General features: G+C 49.2%; 1 protein-coding gene across 7 annotated transcripts in view; it reads left to right on the plus strand.

The window, feature by feature from the left end:
* The window catches only part of PRPSAP1 (phosphoribosyl pyrophosphate synthetase associated protein 1), a 747041-nt gene that overhangs the window by 571750 nt on the left and 155905 nt on the right, over nucleotides 1–19386 (plus strand). The gene's annotated exons all lie outside the window — the stretch shown is intronic.

A 19386-nucleotide genomic window follows, 5' to 3' on the forward strand; every position in this document is an offset into this window, starting at 1 on the left:
ACAATTGGCAGACTACTGGCCCCGTACCACTAGACGCAGTTCTGTGTGGAGATCCCCCCCAACCTGGGCAACCTGTAAAGCAAAGGTGTATCACAAGCCCAGTCTATATATTGTTCCCACTAGACTTTCCAATAGTTTTACAACCCCAAAGTACCTTGTTGTTGTAGCGTTCCTCGTTGGGAAATTGACAGCCTTTCTTCAGTGCCCTCCCTTTAAGGCAGGAGTCACGGGTCGTTGAACATCCGACCGAGAACAGGTTGAGCTACGACGGTGAAGTGGCCGCGTCGTTCCTAGAGGTGCTCGTTGACGGGGAAGCGTAAACGTCCTGCAAGGAAGAGGCGTGCGGGGCATCTCGGTGTCGCTAGTTCTGGGCCGCAAAGGGTTTGAAGAACTGTGGCCCAGCAAGGGCATTGAGTCGTCGGCGTCTCGGTGGTCCTTGGGTGGCAGTAAACCCACCGGTGGAAGCTCCTCAGCGCGTCGACGGTCAGGCCTTCTCCAGCAGGATACAGCGGCGACGATGCAGACGAGAGCGTCCTTGGATTCGAAAGTTCTTAGGCAAACGGGAGCACGGCGGCTTCTCCTTGAGTTCCGCAGCAGTCCCCGTATCGGGTCGGCAGCCTGTCGAAGGTCTGTCTACCAGGGAGCTTTGGCAAAGATCTGCTGGTGCACGATGGTCCCTTGTAGCTCGGGAAGAGGGCGCCTTACCAGGTCCTCTCTGGGTCAGTCCTTGGAGGCACAGCAGCTTTCAGATTGTGAAGGGGTAGCAATAGCAATTCTCGTCCAGCAGGGCTTCAAGGTCAAGCTTCAGTTACTCGTCGTAGTGGACTTCAGCTTCTGAACACGATTCCTAGCAGTGAGAGGTCCCCCGATATACTGTTGATCTCCCATTCATTCCGCTGGGTTACACTCAAGCATCCAATCATGACTAAGGGCATTCAGGCAAGCAGTCAATCAGGCACACGGTGCATTCAGGCCATTCACTTCTCTCCAGACACTCACAAGTTGTGTATTGGGACAAGTACCGAGCCATTCAACACTCCACACTGCATTCATACCGGTATCGGGCAGGGCTGTCTCAGTCATTGTGTCAACCACCAGATACTAGACACCCACAACACAGAATGCGTATTCGTCACACACTCCATTCACCCAGGTCCCACCCACAGGCTTACCCACAACATACGGTCGTTGAGAAGGCTGCAGCCAATCTGGTCAGCACTCCCCCCCCCCCCCCCCCCTCCACCCCACACTACCATATATGGAACTTCCACCCAACAGCCAGTCAAAGGGAAGGGACAGATTCAGGTCTTCCCGGGACTTCGGGAAGATCAAGGTAACAGGCGATGGAAGGCAAGAGGCCATGGGGGGCCATTTTGTTTCCATCAGGAATCTACCGATTCCAATGACAGGGTGTATTGCTCTCCTCTAAAAAGTGCACGGAACTACCATAAATCACCAGTGCAATTATAGAGCAAATACTTCAACCCAAAAACAGACACAATAATTCACAGCCACGCACACTTTAGAAGATAATCAGCTCTTTACGGCTATTTATTCAAAGCTTACAGGTACATAGAAATAACTCGTACAACTCACATGGGCATAGATCACAGAAAACATAAAGAAGTCAAAGAAAGAAATACATCACCGTGGGCGTAGTTTAATGGAACTTCATCTCGCCAGAAGCGGCTGAAAGACCCCGATAACAGCCAGGCCAAGAGCACAACAACCCACAGGAGTGTCGGACCGAAGCGTCCCCCCTCCGACTGAAGTCTTTGTGCTTATCCCGTCTGACCGCTAAGGGCTTCCGCATATATGCCCTCCTCAACAAGGGGTGGCAACTTCTCGAACCTTCTGGCAGTGCGCTTGCGCATTGATGGGTGACCGTTGGTTGCCAGCTGAATCAACCGACAGTAACCTCAAGGAGCAAAGCACTTCTCTCTCCTAAACGCCCCGGGAAACAATTCCATAACTCATCTCAAAACCTTGGCACAGGCCGAGCAAACCCAAAACAAACTTCGCTATCAGGTACCAGCCGGCACCTGCGGATCTTAGCTTTCCCAGCGCCGTGTCCTTGGCTGGGAATGCCTGCATTCCAAGCCCATCAGCAATAACGTTGAAAACATGTTTCGCAAAGCAAGTGTAGCTTTCCACTGAGGCATGGATAAATATCCATCATGGCTCTGAGTTCCCCCAGAATGCACTGCGCACCAGCGCCATGTTTTAGCTCAACCATCACACAGGGCCTGGGCATCCCAAAATGGAGGACGCTCAGGGCATCAGTCAATTCAGCACAGAGCTGCCACCAGCCCATACCCTGCTCTGTGGGTCACACACAGGTGCCCAAAAACATACACTAGGGGCACAGGGTTGCATCCCTCCCCATGGGTACTATAAGGGTAACCAATGGGTCTGTTCACCAAAACAAGAGAGCTGCACCGCCAGGATTCCCACACGAACTCCTGCGCGGAAAACACGACAGAACACACGATAAAAAGCAGTAAAGGACAAGGATACGGAGGCCCAGTCCCTCCGATGCATTTCCAGCATCACAGATTCTCCTTCAAAATCCGATGTAGGTCAAAACAAGATTTGCCTCTGACTGGGCAAACACTAGGGTAGATTGTTCAAACTATCGTGATTTTGATGCACACTTATTTTCTATGAAAAAACATAGTATCCCAGAAACATATTTGATCAAGGCACCTTCTGCAGCCCAAATCCATGATTTCTTATGTTTTTGAGGTTAAATTTGTGGCCTACTAGACAGATTCTGGTGTGGCGGATAACTCTTAAGGAATCTATTAATTTTTGTCGATTCTGTCAGCAAGAAACCATTGAGGAAAAGTTAAGTCATCTCTTAACCAAATGTGTGGCACTGGTAAACCAACATAAGGTTCATTTCAAGTCAGTTGTGGAGCTGTATGGAGTCCGCACCTCTGAAATCTTGTGAAATTATTTACTCTGGTTACTCTACTGTGGTAAGACTCAGAGCCCTGGCTTTTCTATATGAGCTAAAATTCCACGAGATTAATGCCAGCACAACCAAGGATGTTTAATTTTAATTCATGAGTTTTGTTGCAGCTAACCTCGTGCTTATTTTATGGTGACTTTCTTGTTTTATTAAGGTATATATGTGCATTTGATGTTGGACAGTTTATTTTGATACATTTTATTAAATGAGTTATTTGTATTCCTATGTATTTTATAGTTTTAAACGTATCTCAATATGAAGGAAATATATTGTAAAGTTGATTTTATCAGCTATATCAATAAAGAAAAAAAAAGGAATAAAAATGGCTGGTGGCAGTGGTTAAATCCTCAACTGCACTATAGCACCCATGGATGGGTGACCAGTGTGTTAAAATGGCCCTAGACCTCTTTTTTCGCCATTTCTTGTTTTTGAGGTTTTTCTTGGGTTTTACTCTGCACGCCAAAACCAGGTTTGAGCCCTTTGTGCGTTTTGCCTTTGGCAGGCTTCAGTACTGAAACCTGCCTCTGGCTCCAGTGTGTCTGCAAGGGCACCAAGTGAGGGAGATGCCCAACAATCCCCTGTCCTTGGTCTCCGGGAAACCCGAATTCACCCAATCCTGATTGGCTTTCTGTCCTTGCAGGACAGCCACCCTGCTCTGTGAGTGACAGCTAGGCTATGCATGAATGGGAGAAACTTGCTTAAAAGGCGAGGCTTCTTGGACGGAAGACAGTCGACGACTGGGAAGAACAACCCCATGAAGAAACCATGAACAAAGCTTTCTGCATCCTCCTGGACCATTGAAATGCCCGGTGAAGCACTGCTGCTGTGCTGAAACTCCTTTTTCTTCTCGACAAGAGACGCTCCGGAAAGGGCAACTTCACTCAATTGGGTTAATGGCACCAACTAACCCTGATACGAACTTTGCTGGAAGACCTTCCCTGACTGGCTGTACTTCTTTGCTGCTACAGGAACAGGGTGCCAGGGGTTGAGAAATCCGTAGTAGAGTTCAATGTCTGTAAGCCGGCCAAAAGCTCCAGGAGTCTCCTCGGGACCCTCCAGAAGCAGGACGACCCAAGCTCGAGTCACCTCACCAGAGTGCAGGACTCAAGGAGTGAAGGAAGGCCAACCGTTGTCCAAGATATGCGGTGCGGCTGTTTACCGAGTGCTGAAACCGCAAAGTGCCGCTGATCCGAAAAGAGCCCGTACTTTATTTTTAGTGTTTTCAACAACAACAAATACAACCACACCCAAGGGGTGTATCAACAATGGCACCTCAAGGCACCCCCGCTCCAGGTTAGTGCCACATCTCTCGCACAAGGCCCCATTTAAATTTTTTGGCCGGGTGAAGTACGTTTGGTGGAGATAGTTAAAGTGGATCTGTTTAAGTTGTGTGTTTAGTGCCACTTTTTGGGTATGTCGAAGAATGTATGACCAGTCTTCGTCGGGAATTGGGGCCCATATGCATTTTTCCCACCTTTCTTTCATGCGGTTATTCGTGCGAGTGGTGTCCACTAGGAGGGCTCTGTATATCGAGACTAGTCTGCCCTCGCCTTGTGCTTGAATTGCATAGTGTAGCGTGTGCCATGTCGGTGGTTGTTGCGGGAACAACGGGAAGAGTGTTTGGAGAGTATAACCGAGTCCAAAGTACATAAATATGTCTAGCGGTGTGCTGCTCCCTTTTTCTCTAGCTAGCTGGTGTGTTATAAATGTGCCTTCATTGAATAGGTCTCCTAGGGTCTGCAGGTGTAGTTTTGTCAAGATTAATCAGTGAGATTGGTCTATATGAAGCACAGTCTTCAGGAGGTTTGCCGGTTTTGTGCAAGAGGATCACATTGGCCTCCCGAAGGGTTGGTGGCAGAGTCCCGCGCTCAAGTGCTTCTTCGTAAACCTGCTGTAGGAGCCGTGAAGGCTTTATAAAATTCGCCAGAAAGGCCATCGGGTTCTGGGGCTTTGGTGTTGGGCAAAGTATTTATGGCTTGTGTGATTTCTTCCGTTGAGATGGGTACATTTAATGGCTCACGGAGCTCCCTCTCTACCTAGTCAAGTTCAGTGTCGTTTAGATAGCTTTGTAGGGTTTTGTGGTCAGCACTGTTTGGAGCTGTAGAGCTCCTGATAGAAAGACTGGAAGACGTTGGCAATTTCTTCCTCTGTATGTACTAGTGTGCCTTGAGTGGTGCACAATCTTTCTACTCTAGTGGGCTTCCTGTCTGCGGCTATCAGACGAGCCAAAAGGGCTCTGGGTTCCGGACCTTCGCCATAGTGGCGGATTTGATGGGCGCGGCCCAGGAATTTTAACTCCTGCTCCGCTGTGTTCCTCAACTTCAGTCGCTCCTCTGAGTTTTGCTTGATGTTGCGGGTTGCTTTAGCGAGAGCACTCAAGTTTGAGTTTCCTTAGTTGGTCTTCACTTGCCGTCAGTTCTCGCCTAATTAGTTTCAAGATTCCATTCTCTTTTGCTATGCACACTCCTCTGATGTAGCATTTCAGAGTTTCCCAGAGTGTGCCTGCTGAGGTGACCGAGTCCTGGTTAATTTCCAGAAATGTCATGATTTCGTCACGTAGCTCTGATGCAAACACTGTATCTGCAAGTGATCCTGATTCAAATCCCCAATGGGGTGCTCTCGTCCTTGTGCCGGGGAAGCAGCAGTCCAGTGTCATCGCTGAGTGATCAGAGAAGGTTCTGGGCAGGATTTGGCATGTCCCCATTGGAACGGGTTCTGATAGGATACCATGAGATAATCAATGCATGAGCTGGTGTTGTGGACAGCGTAGTGAAGGGTATATTCCCAGGTTTCCCAGCTAGTGTGTCTCCACAGGTCTATTAAATCAAATGCTTGGCAGATTTCTTGCACTTGAAGGCTTGCTTTGGATGGGCCAGTGGTCGTGGCCTTTGACTTGTCTTACAGGGGGTCTATTGGTGTATTAGCGTCCCCTCCCCAGATTATTGTTGCGGAGCCGGACCGCTCAAGATGTGACAGCACCCAATCGAAGTTATTTGACCCGTCGATATTGGGAGCATAGTCGTTCACAAAGATCACCTTTTCCCTCGAGAATCCCCCTCACCAGAAGTGCTCTGCCTTCAGCGTCCTTCTCTGTTTAGTAGGCTGAAATTGGCTTTTTTATCTATCAGGATAGCCATACCTCTGGCGTACGACGAGTAAGAAGAGAAGTGTCCTATGGCAGCCCCAGCTGTGTGCCCATCGGCCTTCTGACTCTGGGAGGAGGTGAGTCTCCTGTATCATGGCTATATCCACTCTGTGCCTCCTAAGGTATTGTAGGATTCTTCGAGTTTTTGCCAGGAGATTACCCCCCCACCACCCCCACCCCCTCCCTGATATTCCATGTGGCTACCTTGAATTCTTTGTGTTGGCTTCAGGGTGAGTATAGGATCTTGTGGTATCTGATGCGTACGTTGGCAGTGGCTTTGAGGTGATGCGCCAGGGACGTTTGATTCTTTTTTTCTAACGTTATGAGGAAGTGAGGTTTAAGAAAATTGAGTGGTAGGCGGTGGCGAGGATTCTGTGGGCGCAAACCCAAAACAGTCTCTGCGTTCCCTCCCTTGCGCGGGCAGCCCCCAACTGGCCGGATTCAGTATCCCTCCCTTTGTGTAGAAACAGTAACATTGCAGCGCTAGTGGCCTCCCAGGGAAAGAGGCTCTGTTGGCTTGAAGGAGTTGTAGTACTCCGGTGGTAGTGCTGGCCATGGATGCACTTAGTTCAACACCATGGCGTACTCAAGGTGGATTTCTGCGTGCCCCATCTCTTTGTGGTTGTCTTGGGTTGTTATTGGGGGTGGGGGGTTCTGCAGCAGACTGTCGATGAAGGAGTTGGCCTCCTCAGATGAGGTGACGAACTAGGCCTTTCCATCATGTTGGACTCTCATTTTAGCGGGAAAAAGCATCGAATAGAGTATCTGGTTATCTTGTAAATTGTGCTCAACTCCCGTGAAGGATCTTCTTTGTGCCTGGACAGGCGGGGAAAAGTCTGGGTAGATTTGGATACTGTCCCTGTCGAACTGGAGTTCTCCCTTCTCTCGGGCTAGTCTAAGGATTGCGTCCCGATCTGTGTAGTTAAGCAGTTTGGCGATTATTGGGCGTGGGGATGCCCCCGGAATTGGTCTTGTGGTCGGGATCCTGTGTGCGCGCTCTCCACCACAAACAGTCGTGACAGTGCTTCAGCTCCGAAGAGGTCTATACACATTTTTTCCACATGATCCTCAATCTTCGTCTGTAACTGTTGTCCTCTGACCCTGACCAGCCTTACATTATTTCTTTGTGAGCACCCTTCAATGTCCTCGTTCTTCGCGGTTGTTGATTTCATTTGACCCTCTAATGTTGAGACCTTGGCCATCAGTGTTGCTGTGTTGTCGTCCAGATCAGACACTTTGTTCCACAGTGTCCAGTCTGTCTACGTGTTTATCCAGGAGGTGTTGTAGTAGGTCCACCTTGGAGGAGAGTGTACCCATCTTGCTGTCGAGATTCCCGATTCCGGCTTTCAGGTTGTGGAGGATTTCTCTTATATCGGGGAATTTGGAATGTCTCTTCCTCTTGAGCTGCCTCTTGCGTGGGTGTCATGGTCATGAAGTCAGGGGCACAGGCATGCAGGGGTCGCATGCATAGGAGACCTGGGTGGACATTGTCCTGGCGCCTTTGGCGCCAGGCTCATGAACAAAAGTAAACAAGAACATCCATTTAACACCAAAAAGCTTTTATTATGGACATAGCACTTCAGATGCATTAACCTTGAACATTCCATCCATTAAGCAGCCCCAAGTGTATTCTTTGGTGTGGCTGCTAATGGATTGCCTTAGCACATGCTCACTCCCTAGGAGTGGCAGGGTGTGGCTGGTAAGCCGGCCTTAATGGGCGTGCCCATGTTCTTAGCTATATAAGCTGCCCCGATCCTCAATACAGACGCTTCGCGTTATTCAGCAGCGTAACGCTCACTGTCGCCTGAGGTCAGACTTGCCTTTGAAGATCCTGCTTCCTGGACATCCTGCTTCCTGCCAGCATACTTACCAACTGATGGAAGCTGTTCTTACCTGTACACCTCTTCACCGAACCAAGTATTCATCTTTACACTTTCCAGAAGGCTGAAATCTTCATCTTGGCACCGCAGCACGACACGCTCCATCGTCGACAGCAGCGCCTTGAAGGAAAAACAGAAGACCAGGTTAGACATCGAAAAAACAGTCAGTCTAAGGTTGCGCTTTGCCATACTTTGCACTTTTCCTTAAACCATCACTTACCTGCTGTCGAACATTGCGTTAGCATCCATCTTCCATCCCGCCGCTTCTCGCGTCTCACAGCTGCACTGAGGCTGCATTTCCATCTAAGGGAAGAAAGCGGAAGAGAGACATTATTGCGGGCATAAATAGGAGCAACATATAAAGACATTGAACAGAACGAACAAGAGCTCAAAGACTTGCCAATCATAAGGAGAAGCATAGTCGCAGCTGGACTGGACTAATCCTTATCAGGGATCAGTGAAGGAACTAGATCCCATTCGACGCGCCCGTGCCAGAAGTAGCAGGACGGAGAGCTTATGTTCCATAATTCGCAGGTGAGCTTTATGGGCCGGCGAAGGCTCACAGAAACCGTACTTTGGGGGTTGAAGGGTTTGAGAGGTACAACAATCACAGATTGGCGCACTCACACACTCTTATCTCCACGCAGGAGCAGTATCACCACATACCACCGCTCACAGCTTTTCTGAGGGAGAGGCCTGAAGGGGGGTGATTCAAGTTCAGGGAGGGCTGCAACCGTGCACCACTGCCTCTGCAGAGACCAGGTGAGCGTAACAATGGGTGACTCCGACCTACTGCTGGGCCTGGGTGTCCTGGCCGAGGTTCCTGATTCAAAATTCAACTTGCATTGGGATTTGTTGGTTTTCCCCATGTTGATGAGCGGTTGAGTCTGGGCCTGGGCTCTAACCAGCTCTGAGGATGTGATGGTGTGTGGTGCAGTTAGGCTGGACGTGGTCTTGTTGGGCTCTCTATTTCGGCTCTCTGGGGGTGCGCAAGAATGTTGGGTTGCCAGCAGAGGTTATAACTGTGTAGGTGCACCGGGTGGCCTTAGTGTAGGTCTGTAGAAGTTCAGGTGTCTGTCTGCTCTTTGGGGTCCCAAATGGCTACGGTGTGTAGTAGTCAACTGTCCACTGGTATCAGGTAGACTAATATTTCTTGGTTTGAGCCGGCCCTTTACCTTTGGGTGATATGCTGGAGTGTTGGGGGCTCGGGTTTTTCTTGTGCAGTATTGTGGAGTGGTTTTAGTAGGCCGTGTTGGCAATGTATCTGGAGGATCGGGTGGTCTTCTGCCTGGGGCTGAGTCCACTGGCTCTTCTCAGGTGAGCTGTTTGTTTGTAGGTCAGTCGCCTGACCTATGCCGAGAGATTTTGGAGCCCAAATGCTTAGTTGGGGCAATCGGCATTGATAGGTTGGAGTCGGTATGTGTTACCACTTCTTCCGAGGTTCTGTTAGTGGTGTTTGCCTGTGTTCCCTGCACTCCGACTATTGTCCTCGTGGGTTTGCTGTGAGGATTTAAGCCGTGTGCGGCATCCTGGACGGGGAGGGGGGGGGGATTGGTGGAGTTGCGTTCTGATCGGGGTACTCCTGTGTGGAGGCTTCCCTGCTCCGTGTGTATCCTTGTCCCAAAGCCGGTGTTCAAGGCACAGAATGTCGGAGGTGGAAGGTGGCGTTTAATGCCTTTAGCAGTTGCTGTTTGCCTCTGTGGTTTTAGTCCTCTTTGGGCTGTACGCACTTGGGAGGGTGTCCTGGTGTGGTCCTCTATGTGGCGCTCGGTCGTCTCTGCTGGGAAGCTGGTGTTGGCTTGTGGGGCGGGGGCAAAGGACTCGGGCCGCCCTGCCCCGTGGAGTGTTGCGGTCTCCTTTTCTCTGAGCCGGCATCAGGTGTAGGATGTCAGAGGGTGAAGGTGGCGCTCAGTTCTTTTGGCAGGCGCTATTGGCTTCTGCGGGCCGTTTGGTCCCCCTCGGGCTGTATTCGCTTGGTAGGAATTACCCCCCCCCCCCCCTCCATCTCGGTGTGGAGCTCCAGTTGCGCCTGCTGGGATGTTGATTTTAGTGTGTGGGTGGGCCTGGGGACGCAGGCTTCATTAGATGAGTCTGCTTGATGGAAGTGGGGGGGGCGCAGTGCCCCACGCTCTCGCTTAGCGGTCCTTACCATCTGAATCGCCCCATCCTCGCGCGGACACTGGACCTCTCTGTTGCGGCTGCTCCGGCCTCCGCGTAGTGGTGCTTACTGGCAGAAGACAGGGCTGTTTACCCACAGGAGTTGCGGTTATTTTCCAGGATCAATTCAGAGCTTCGCAGGAGCTCACAGGGGAGCCGCCATCTTGGCCGGCTCTCTAACGCCCTCTGTGACGACCATCAAATTGCTGAAGCAGGAGTCCTGAGACGTCCTCCCTCTTGTCCCCATGACTGAGGCCCAGGAACACAGGACCTGCATCGCTGCAACCAGACAGAAGCCATCTGGACCCTCTTCTTCTTCTTCTAACCAAAGGTACTGTTCTGACTTTGGGGTACTTGCCCCATTGTCTGTAGCTTTCTCTTCTCAGTTGACTTGCAGTAGCCGCTTTTCTAGAGTTTATCTCGGCTCCAATTTTCACAAGTGTAACCGGTTGTGACCATACAGTGATGTTTCTTGAAACTCTTAACTTTGTGCAAGACATTTACCATCTAAGAAGTGCCTCAGACCCATAGACTTTGCTCCAATTGACTTTGGCTGTCCTGGTTCCCTGCAGACTCTTCTAACCCATTGACTTTGATTCATACTGTTCTTCATAGGTGATGCATTTAGTTTTAAACTAATATTGTTGGGACATGTTTTTATCTAGACTTCATTAGAACATGTAAAGTGCTCACATACTCTGTTTAACCTTTTCCCTCCTCTAACCTTTCCTTTCTGCCAACCTCAAAATCTACCAAAGTATACAAGTGATGTATAAATGCCTGTATTGTCCTCTTTCGTGAAGTCACCTTTGGGTGTAGGAAGTGTGTATGAAGCATCTCTAAAAAGTATCTACTTGCTTTGTATTGATTTGTGAAAAGTATTTTGAAGTGTATTTTATTGTTGCACATTGCCCTTTTTAAATTATGCTTATTTAAAAATAACCGTTAAATAAATAATTATTTTTAACTACAAACCTTGTGTTTAGTGTTACTTGGCTACTTGTATTGGTGGATTTAATTGTTCTGCAGCTCACATTTACCCCTCTTGAGAAGGTTGGCTGCTCAGTCACACTACCACCTTGTATAGTACAGACCTGTACAAATAGGTGGATTACCTAATACCAGGAGGGACAAGTGTGGTGAAATCTCCCACAGGGTTACTGCATCAATACTTGCCTAGCAACTGAATCTTGCTGGAGACCCAGTGGAGCCCTGTCTGGCTACTGATCTCTGAAGACCCTTGTCGGTGCTTCAACTTTCTGCACTTGTGGGAACAACTGGCCCTGGCGTCTTCTGGTACCCCAACAAGTAAGAGCCTTCAGAAGTGTCCCTGTAGCCTCCAGTGCCTTGACCAGCTCGGGCTACTGTGACCAAAGAGCCACCCTTCTGAGTTTTGGCCCAGAAACCTAGGGGTCTTCAGCTTATGCAACAAGGCCCTGCTCAATTTCAGCTCCCTGACATCAACTGGTCCTAAGGTGGTTTTTCTTTAACCGTACTGTGACGCCTGGTATCTCTGTGCAATGATGAGCGTCCCTGTAACCTGCTTTCCCCCCACCTGGTCGAATGCCTAGAGGGCTGCATCAGTGTTTCTACCATTGTTAATCGAGAAGAGGTTACACCAAGATCCTGTGTCCGACCGGAACTCTTCTTGCACACGTAGCTCCTGGGACCCAGCGACCGGAACCAAAGGCATGAAAGCGTACCTCCGCTGACCCTTTTGACGACCCACCAAGTCTGAAGAGAAATCGAAGCTTTGGTGGTAAGTTGTAGCAATACTTACCTGCCCCCTATCTCCACCCTTGAAAAGCTTGAATAACTTTTAAAAGGTTTACCTTTGTTTGGCTTTGGTAAAACATGTTGCTAAAAGTCCTGTGATAGCAGGGAACTGTCTTATTCACTAGAACACGCCTTAATCCAACTTGTTGACCCATGTTCACGTACCCAGGACCCCTCTCCTAATTTTTTCCCCCATCTTCTAAACTATTGGAAAACTTTGAACTTTTGGGCACAAGACCCCGTACAATTTAGGGTTGGACTAAGTTAGGATTCCAATTCCTGCAGGTATTGGGGGGTGGGATTGTTTATTCTGCACCAGCTAAAGTGACTGTATATATGTTTTGTAGTGTTTAGAATTGTGTGATATTACTTGCCATTAGTCATTTTCCATAGTCTGTTTTCTGGGCTTAAAATAAACTGTATTGGATTCCAAGATGGCGGCCGAGCAGGGTAGACGTGCGTGAGCAGGGCCGCAGCAATAAAGAATGACAATCAGCATATCTTCGGTTCCATGAGATGCTGAATCCCTGGTGGACGTGAAAGGGAGACAAGAGAGGCTCTGGGGACCGACTCAAGAGCATTGAACAACATTTGAGCTTCCTGTCGATGAAGCCCAGGCGGAGTGGTAACGGTCCGTTCAAGCGGGAAACACACAGTGAGAGGGGAGAGATTCCGCCCCGCAGAGAAGTGGACCAGGGGGGAGGACCCGAGGAGGCCTGCACACGCAGCAGCGGGAGATAGTGGATGGTGAAGTTTGAGGGTCCGTCACCCGACACGCCCTGCAGACTGAGGGATCCCATGACCCAAGAGCTCCTACCTGCCGGAGGAGAGGGTAGACCCAGGCAAAAGGCACGCCCTCTCAGAGATCCCGACGGCGGAGAAAAGAGACCAGCCCGCTCCTCTGGAGAAGGGAGTGACAAACATCGGACCCAGCGCACACATTAGATCACTGGAACGCCCCGATTCCAGACAGGGCCCCCCCACCCCCCAAAAAGGCTGCACAAAGGGGGCGAGAGTTAGATGGGGATTCAAGAGAGGCTGCATCACCAACACAGGAGTGATCCATAAAGTCCCCAAGGGAAACTGAATGAAACAGGTGAGGGGACCCACTGGACATAACATCAGGGAACACGGAAGGAAACTAAGCCGAAAACCAATGAAGGCCAGAGGGATAGCAGAAGTGGTGAATGACTAAAACACGTGGGACACTTATCACAACTATCCCCATACCACCCCCGAGGTTCCACAAACTTTGCGATCTGGGCGCAGGTGCTGGGGGGGGGGGGGGGGGCGCGAGACATTGCCGCTGGAGCGTAACCCGGATCCACCGGAGCGCAACCCAGATCCATCGGAGCGAACTCACCTCAGCAAGCTGTAACCAAATTAGGGGAAAGGGGTCTAACCGGAAAGTACATAGGCCACGAGCAGAAACTGGTAAGCACTCATGTCCTAATCCAGGGGACGCCAAGCACAATCGACGACACAGGCCTCAACCACTAGAGCGAGGTTGGACCAGAATTTGGTGCAACTCTGGGGGGCGGACACGCTGTCGAACTCAAAGACCACCACACAGAAGGGGGAGGAAAAGACCAAACAAGTGGAGTCCGAGACAGCCGAAAATGGCCACTAAAGAGGATATGAGAACCTGGTTCAAGAATTTGCAAGAACAATTTATGGCCTCCGTGCACACCCAATTCGGCGCAATAAAGGGAGAGATGAAACGGGCAATCCAAGAACTGAAGGTGAAAATGGGGAATCTAGAAGAGAGGACTGACATATTGGAGGAAAACGTCCAAAGTCTTGACGAGGAAACACAGCAATATGCGGAAGTGCAGGATCGTCTGGCTAGGCTGTCACACAACTTCGAGATCCTATGTGAGGACCTAGAAAATCAGTCCTGCAGGTCCAACATAAGAATTTAAAATATGGTAGAGTCAGTCGAAGAAAAGAACCTCAGGACTGCAGTTCAGCAGGTCTTCAGAGACATACTAGCGGAGGACAAGGAAGTCTAGGTCCTGATAGATTTCACAGGGTGGGCCCGTGCCGATCGGGAGAACCAGGTGCCCGCCCCAGAGGTGTCCTAGTTGCAATGGCGTCAGACATGCAAAAGGAGCAAATTCTTTGCAAGGCCAGAAAGATGGACCATATTAGGATGAATGGGGTAGAAATACACCTGTTCCAAGACCTGGCACAAACAACTGTCCAGAAACGCAGAGAGATGGCACCAATCATAAAAGAATTGATCTCGAAATAAGTCCGATATATAAATGGATTTTCCCTTTTGGCCTTCTATTTTTGTGGGGGGGAAGCAACAGAGACACTACATGTGAGGAAGGCCTATGGATTATGAACCTACAAGAAAAGGATGGGGAACAAACCCACAGCGGAGAGTCCACGCATCGGTGGAGGACCCCGCTGGGGTGGAAACCCATAAATACAAGACCCAAGCGCCCCATGAAGAACCAGGAGACAAGTCGGCAATCATCTCAGTCATTCTGGAAGGAACAGCAGGGAGCCCGCCAGTGATTCCGGCAAAATGACCCGAGGGGACACAGATGTGAACCGTTGGCCGACACCTAGATGCGGCGGGAGCTGGGGACTGCTCAGGGACCCACAGAGACCATTAAGTGGGGTTTAGGACTCCCCACAACCTACTTATATCTGAGTTGGAGAGGGCATGGCGCGTAAGGCTCTACGCCCGAGCGATCATAGGGCCCAGAGCCATCCTCAGGGAAGTTATGGGGGGAGTTTTGGGGGGGGGGGGTTGCAGGATTTTGTTGGAACACGGGGGGAAAGGGACCATAGGGGTGGGATAGTAATCAACCACCGGAAGGCAAAGCCACCAACGCAAATGAGTCCAAGCAAACCATGAAGGGCAAGACTTTATCGTCAGAAAATGGGGCTGAAAATCAGAACATATAATATCAGAGTGTTAAATTCCACCGTAAAAAGGAAGAAGGTGGAACACTTTCTACACCACGGTAAGTTCGACATAATAATGCTTCATGAAACACATATAAAAAAAAAGATAAGGGAAGGATACACATAATAGGTTTTAAACAAATCCTCCAAGCAAATGGCAAAGAGAAGAAGAGGCTTATTAATCGCATTTGCCAACTCCCTTAACATACGGATCCAAGAGACCCTCCGAGATAAACTGGGCAGATTCCTATTTGTGAATGTGCTGATCGAAGGCTTCCCCCCGACACTGGCGACTATATATGCCCCCAACACGGGACAGGACGGCTTCATAAGGGACAGCATGGATAAGCTGGAAACCATTGCGAAGGCGGAAGTGATTCTCTCCGGAGACCTCAACTTAGCATGGGAGCCCAATATGGACAGATCGAATCCCAAATCTTCGGGACAGGGGTTGCCGTCGAGGGCCCTGAAGTCCATGGAAAAGCAAGCTCTGGAGGATGTCTGGCGGAAAATCCGGGGTTCGACCCCGGGGTACACGCATTACTCAAACGTCCACGGCACAAGCTCCAGGATAGATTTTTATATTTGGACCTCCGCAGGTCTGCTGGGGCAAGATCCAATATCACGCCCCTCTGTGGATGTCACTTCCCACATTACATAATCGATCTGGTCTATGGCGATGAACTTTGCTGGGGGAAATAATCCAGGACCCTGTAATGCGAGAGGCAATTAGAGGGCGCATAGTAGACTATTTCAAGGACAACGATACGCCGGATTCAACTAAGGCTACCCTATGGGAGGCCTTCAAAGCAGTGATGCACGGTCACATAATAGCACTCAAAGCACAAAGAGAGAAACTAAACTGTAAATGGGAAGCCGAGCTAGCAGCAAAGGTGGCAGAGATGAGGGAGGAAATGGCCCGCGACTAGGGGTGTAACGGTATACCAGTATACCGTAATAGATGCTGTGAAAAGCTTAAATGAACTATAATAACCATTAGGTTGTTTATATCGGTATACCGTTTTAGGACCTGCAGCTATTAAGTGAGCTTTTCAATCTGATTTGGAAAGGCTGCAGTAAGCAAGTGCTGCGCAGTCTGGATCTTGTACTGTGGGATATGGCGTCTGTCAAGGGGGCCTTGTTTTGGCAGACAAGAGCATAGGGAAAGTGAGGCCACATTAGTAAATGCAGCTTTGATGCTGTGACCACTCTTTCTCTGTGATCAGTAGAGTCGGGTTAAAGATCAGCCGATTTGTAGTTTTCCCAGTTTTCCCACCAATTTGAAAGATGGGGAACTACACATCCCAGAATTCAAAGGGTGAATGAACTGGATGCCCTTCTGATGCTTGTCCACAAAAAAGTTAGCTCTAGACTGTACACTGGGCCTATCAGTGCTTTGTGCTAGTATATAAACTGCTCCCTCCCCCCCCCCCCCCCCCGACTGTCCTTTGTGTAGATTTGCACATTGGCACTAGAATTGTTGCTTCGCTTGATCCGTCACCTGCCTTCTGCATATGGCACTGGACTCAAGCAGGCAGGACAGATTCTACATTCAATTTGAAGTATCCAGAGCAATGGGGGTGAGATATTTCTCGGGTGTATCCTCGATTTGTGACACCACCCATGAAAGCATTCCTCCTCAACTCACATGACAAGGGTCCTAATGCACTCAGACCTGGGGAAAACGGTAATGATGGGGCTGTGGTGATGTGGTGGTCTAGGCTATATTTGTGCCAATATGTATTTTAACTTTGTCATTTTCAAAAAGCTTTTGTGCCACTATCTTTAAGAAGGTAAATTAACATGTATTGCAAGAATCAAGAAAGAAATCAACAGCGCCCACTGAACGCTGTCCCCTGTTAGGAGTACATGGTCAGTGGTGACTCCAACATCAGACCTTTATAATACACCAGGCAGATGGTAAACAAGCTATAGTGATTTGATCAATAGCCAACACACACTCACCGAAAGGTAGCATATGACATTTTGACAAAAACACAATGACGTGGGCTTTCAGACCTCACTTGAGTGACTTTTCTCCCTTTTAATGGGATAAAGTATTATCAAAACAAACTTTTATGACTGATCGCAGCGAGGGGTGATGATGCCCATGCCATGTGGTTCCAAAATAATGCAGGTCGAAGCCGATTTTCAAAGCGATGACCTGTGACTGAGCAGCAAGCTCATTGCTCAAAATTAGCATTTTAACATTTCCACTAGTCACTCTTTCATTCAAGGCGATCAACGATTGAGTGCCATGAAAGACCAAATCTGCAGCCGCCTTAGATTCCTGGAGGATCAGCTAAAAATGTGCAGAGACAAGTATCAAAATGCTGACAATTTATGACTTAAGAAATTATTTGCTAAGATTAGTTAGCTCCACCTGCTATACCACGATAACCGTGGAATACCGTAATTTGGCAAGAAGGTTATCATACCGCCATAAAACCAATACAGTGATGCCCCTACCCGCGACCACTCCTCGAAATTGAAGTGAGCCTATAGACACGTACAGGAACAATTGGAGTCATTCAGGTCCAAGCGTGCGGAGAAACGCCTACTTCACCTGAAGCACCGGTACTTGGTGAAAGCGAATAAAGCCGACAGACTCCTGGCAAGGCAGATAAAAGGGGAACAAGATCATCGAACAATAAAAGCACGGTTTGATGAAAACGGCCAGAAGAAAACTGTCGACAGAGATGGGGGCAATTTTCAAAGAGTGTTATCAAAAACTATATATGTCAGACAAGCACAGTGAGGAAGAACAATCCTCCTATCTGAGAAATATCGCTCTTCGATCAGTGACGCAGGAGGAGAAACAGCTAGAACAACCCATTACAGAGGAGGAGGTAGTCGGAGCAATTCGGGAACTGCCGAAGAACAAAGCCCCAGGGCCGGACGGCTTCACCGCGACATTCTATGCATGTGACCTGGCCCCGTTCCTAGCGGGGCTATTCAACACAGCCAATATCACGCAGTCCATGAATGAGGCGAAAATCTTAGTCTTCCATAAGCAAGGCAAGAGGCCGGAATCCCGAGCTCATACCGCCCTATCGCATTAATAAATCTGGACGCTAAACTGTACACCAAAATCCTGGCCAATAGACTCACAATGGTGCTGCCCAAGCTAATTCACCAAGATCAATCAGGGTTAATTCCACCTGATTGAAAAAAATTGGATTTACACATATCCTGGCAATACTACTGGCGATGGACGCGGAGAAGGCGTGTGACCGCGTGGAGTGGTCAATGCTATTCTGCATTCTGGGGGAAAATGGGCAGGGGAGAAGATTTTATTAGGACGATTTGCGCCAACTACAACTCCCCCTCAGCCCGGATAGCAGTAAACTGTGAACTATCGGACATGATCAGGAATGGAAGGGGAACTAAACAGGGGTGTCCACTTTCCCCCACTCCTTTATGGAATTTTTCTACAGCCACTCCTGGCGCGGCTCAAGCCATCAAGGGCATTGACATGGGAGGGACTACCCACAAAACTGCGGCCTATGCGGACGACATGCTGATGGCTGACAGAGACGAGGTCCTGCCATCCCTCGTACACGAAATAGAGAACTATGGCGTCATCTCTGGGCTTAAAATCAACAAGCGGAAGTCTGAAATTCTAATTCTCGCCGGAAACAGAAGAGATCCACAGACAAGCAGATGAACTTTATTAAAAGTGGCAGAGGGAGGGGTCAAATACCTTGGAGTCAACCTGATGAAAAAAAATCGATGAACTCTATGCAGGAAACTTTCTGCGCCTTCTGGAAAGGACCAAAAGAGACCTGGAAAAGTGGAAGCCGCTATTGATCTCATGGTGGGGACGGATGACAGTGATTAAAATGACAGTGCTACCCAGACTACTATACTCCTTTCAGGCCCTCCCCATCCAACTCCCAGCCTCATTCTTTAAAGCTCTCACCAAAGCAGTGTCTGAGTACATTTGGCAGAAAAAGCCTTCAAGACTCTCCGGCCTAATACTCGGAGCAGAAGGAAGCGGGAGGCATGGCACTCCCACACCTCTGGAAATATTACGAGGCAGCACAGCTGTGGGTTCCGAAGGAATGGATTCTGGACACCTGCCAGAAACTATGGGAAGGTCAGGGCAGTGGCAAAGACCTGACTCCGCCATCTCCTATGGACAAACACTGAACATAGACACCTGAATTTGCGGGTAAGTGAGGTCATGAAAGCATCACTGGAGATATGGAAGAGGACAACCAGAAAAGAAATACGGACCATAGATCCTGCCCCCCTTCATGCCACTATTCAGGAACCAGGAATTCCAACCAGGCATGGAGAAAGGAGCATTTCAGAAATGGGAGGTGGCCGACTGCACAAAGGTAGGGGACATGTTCAAGGACCAACAGATTAGATCCTTTGCAGATTGCCAAGAACTATTCGGCCTCTCGGAAAAAGATAGGTATAAATACGAACAACTACACCATTGGCTTTCCATTCCACGGATCATGCAGGCGGCAACCAGAGCTCTAACCCCATTTGGAACGTATATCCTGACACAGTCAAACTCT

Source organism: Ambystoma mexicanum, chromosome 3q, assembly GCF_040938575.1.
Source record: "Ambystoma mexicanum isolate Mex_15411 chromosome 3q, UKY_AmexF1_1, whole genome shotgun sequence".
Classification (NCBI taxonomy): domain Eukaryota; kingdom Metazoa; phylum Chordata; class Amphibia; order Caudata; family Ambystomatidae; genus Ambystoma; species Ambystoma mexicanum.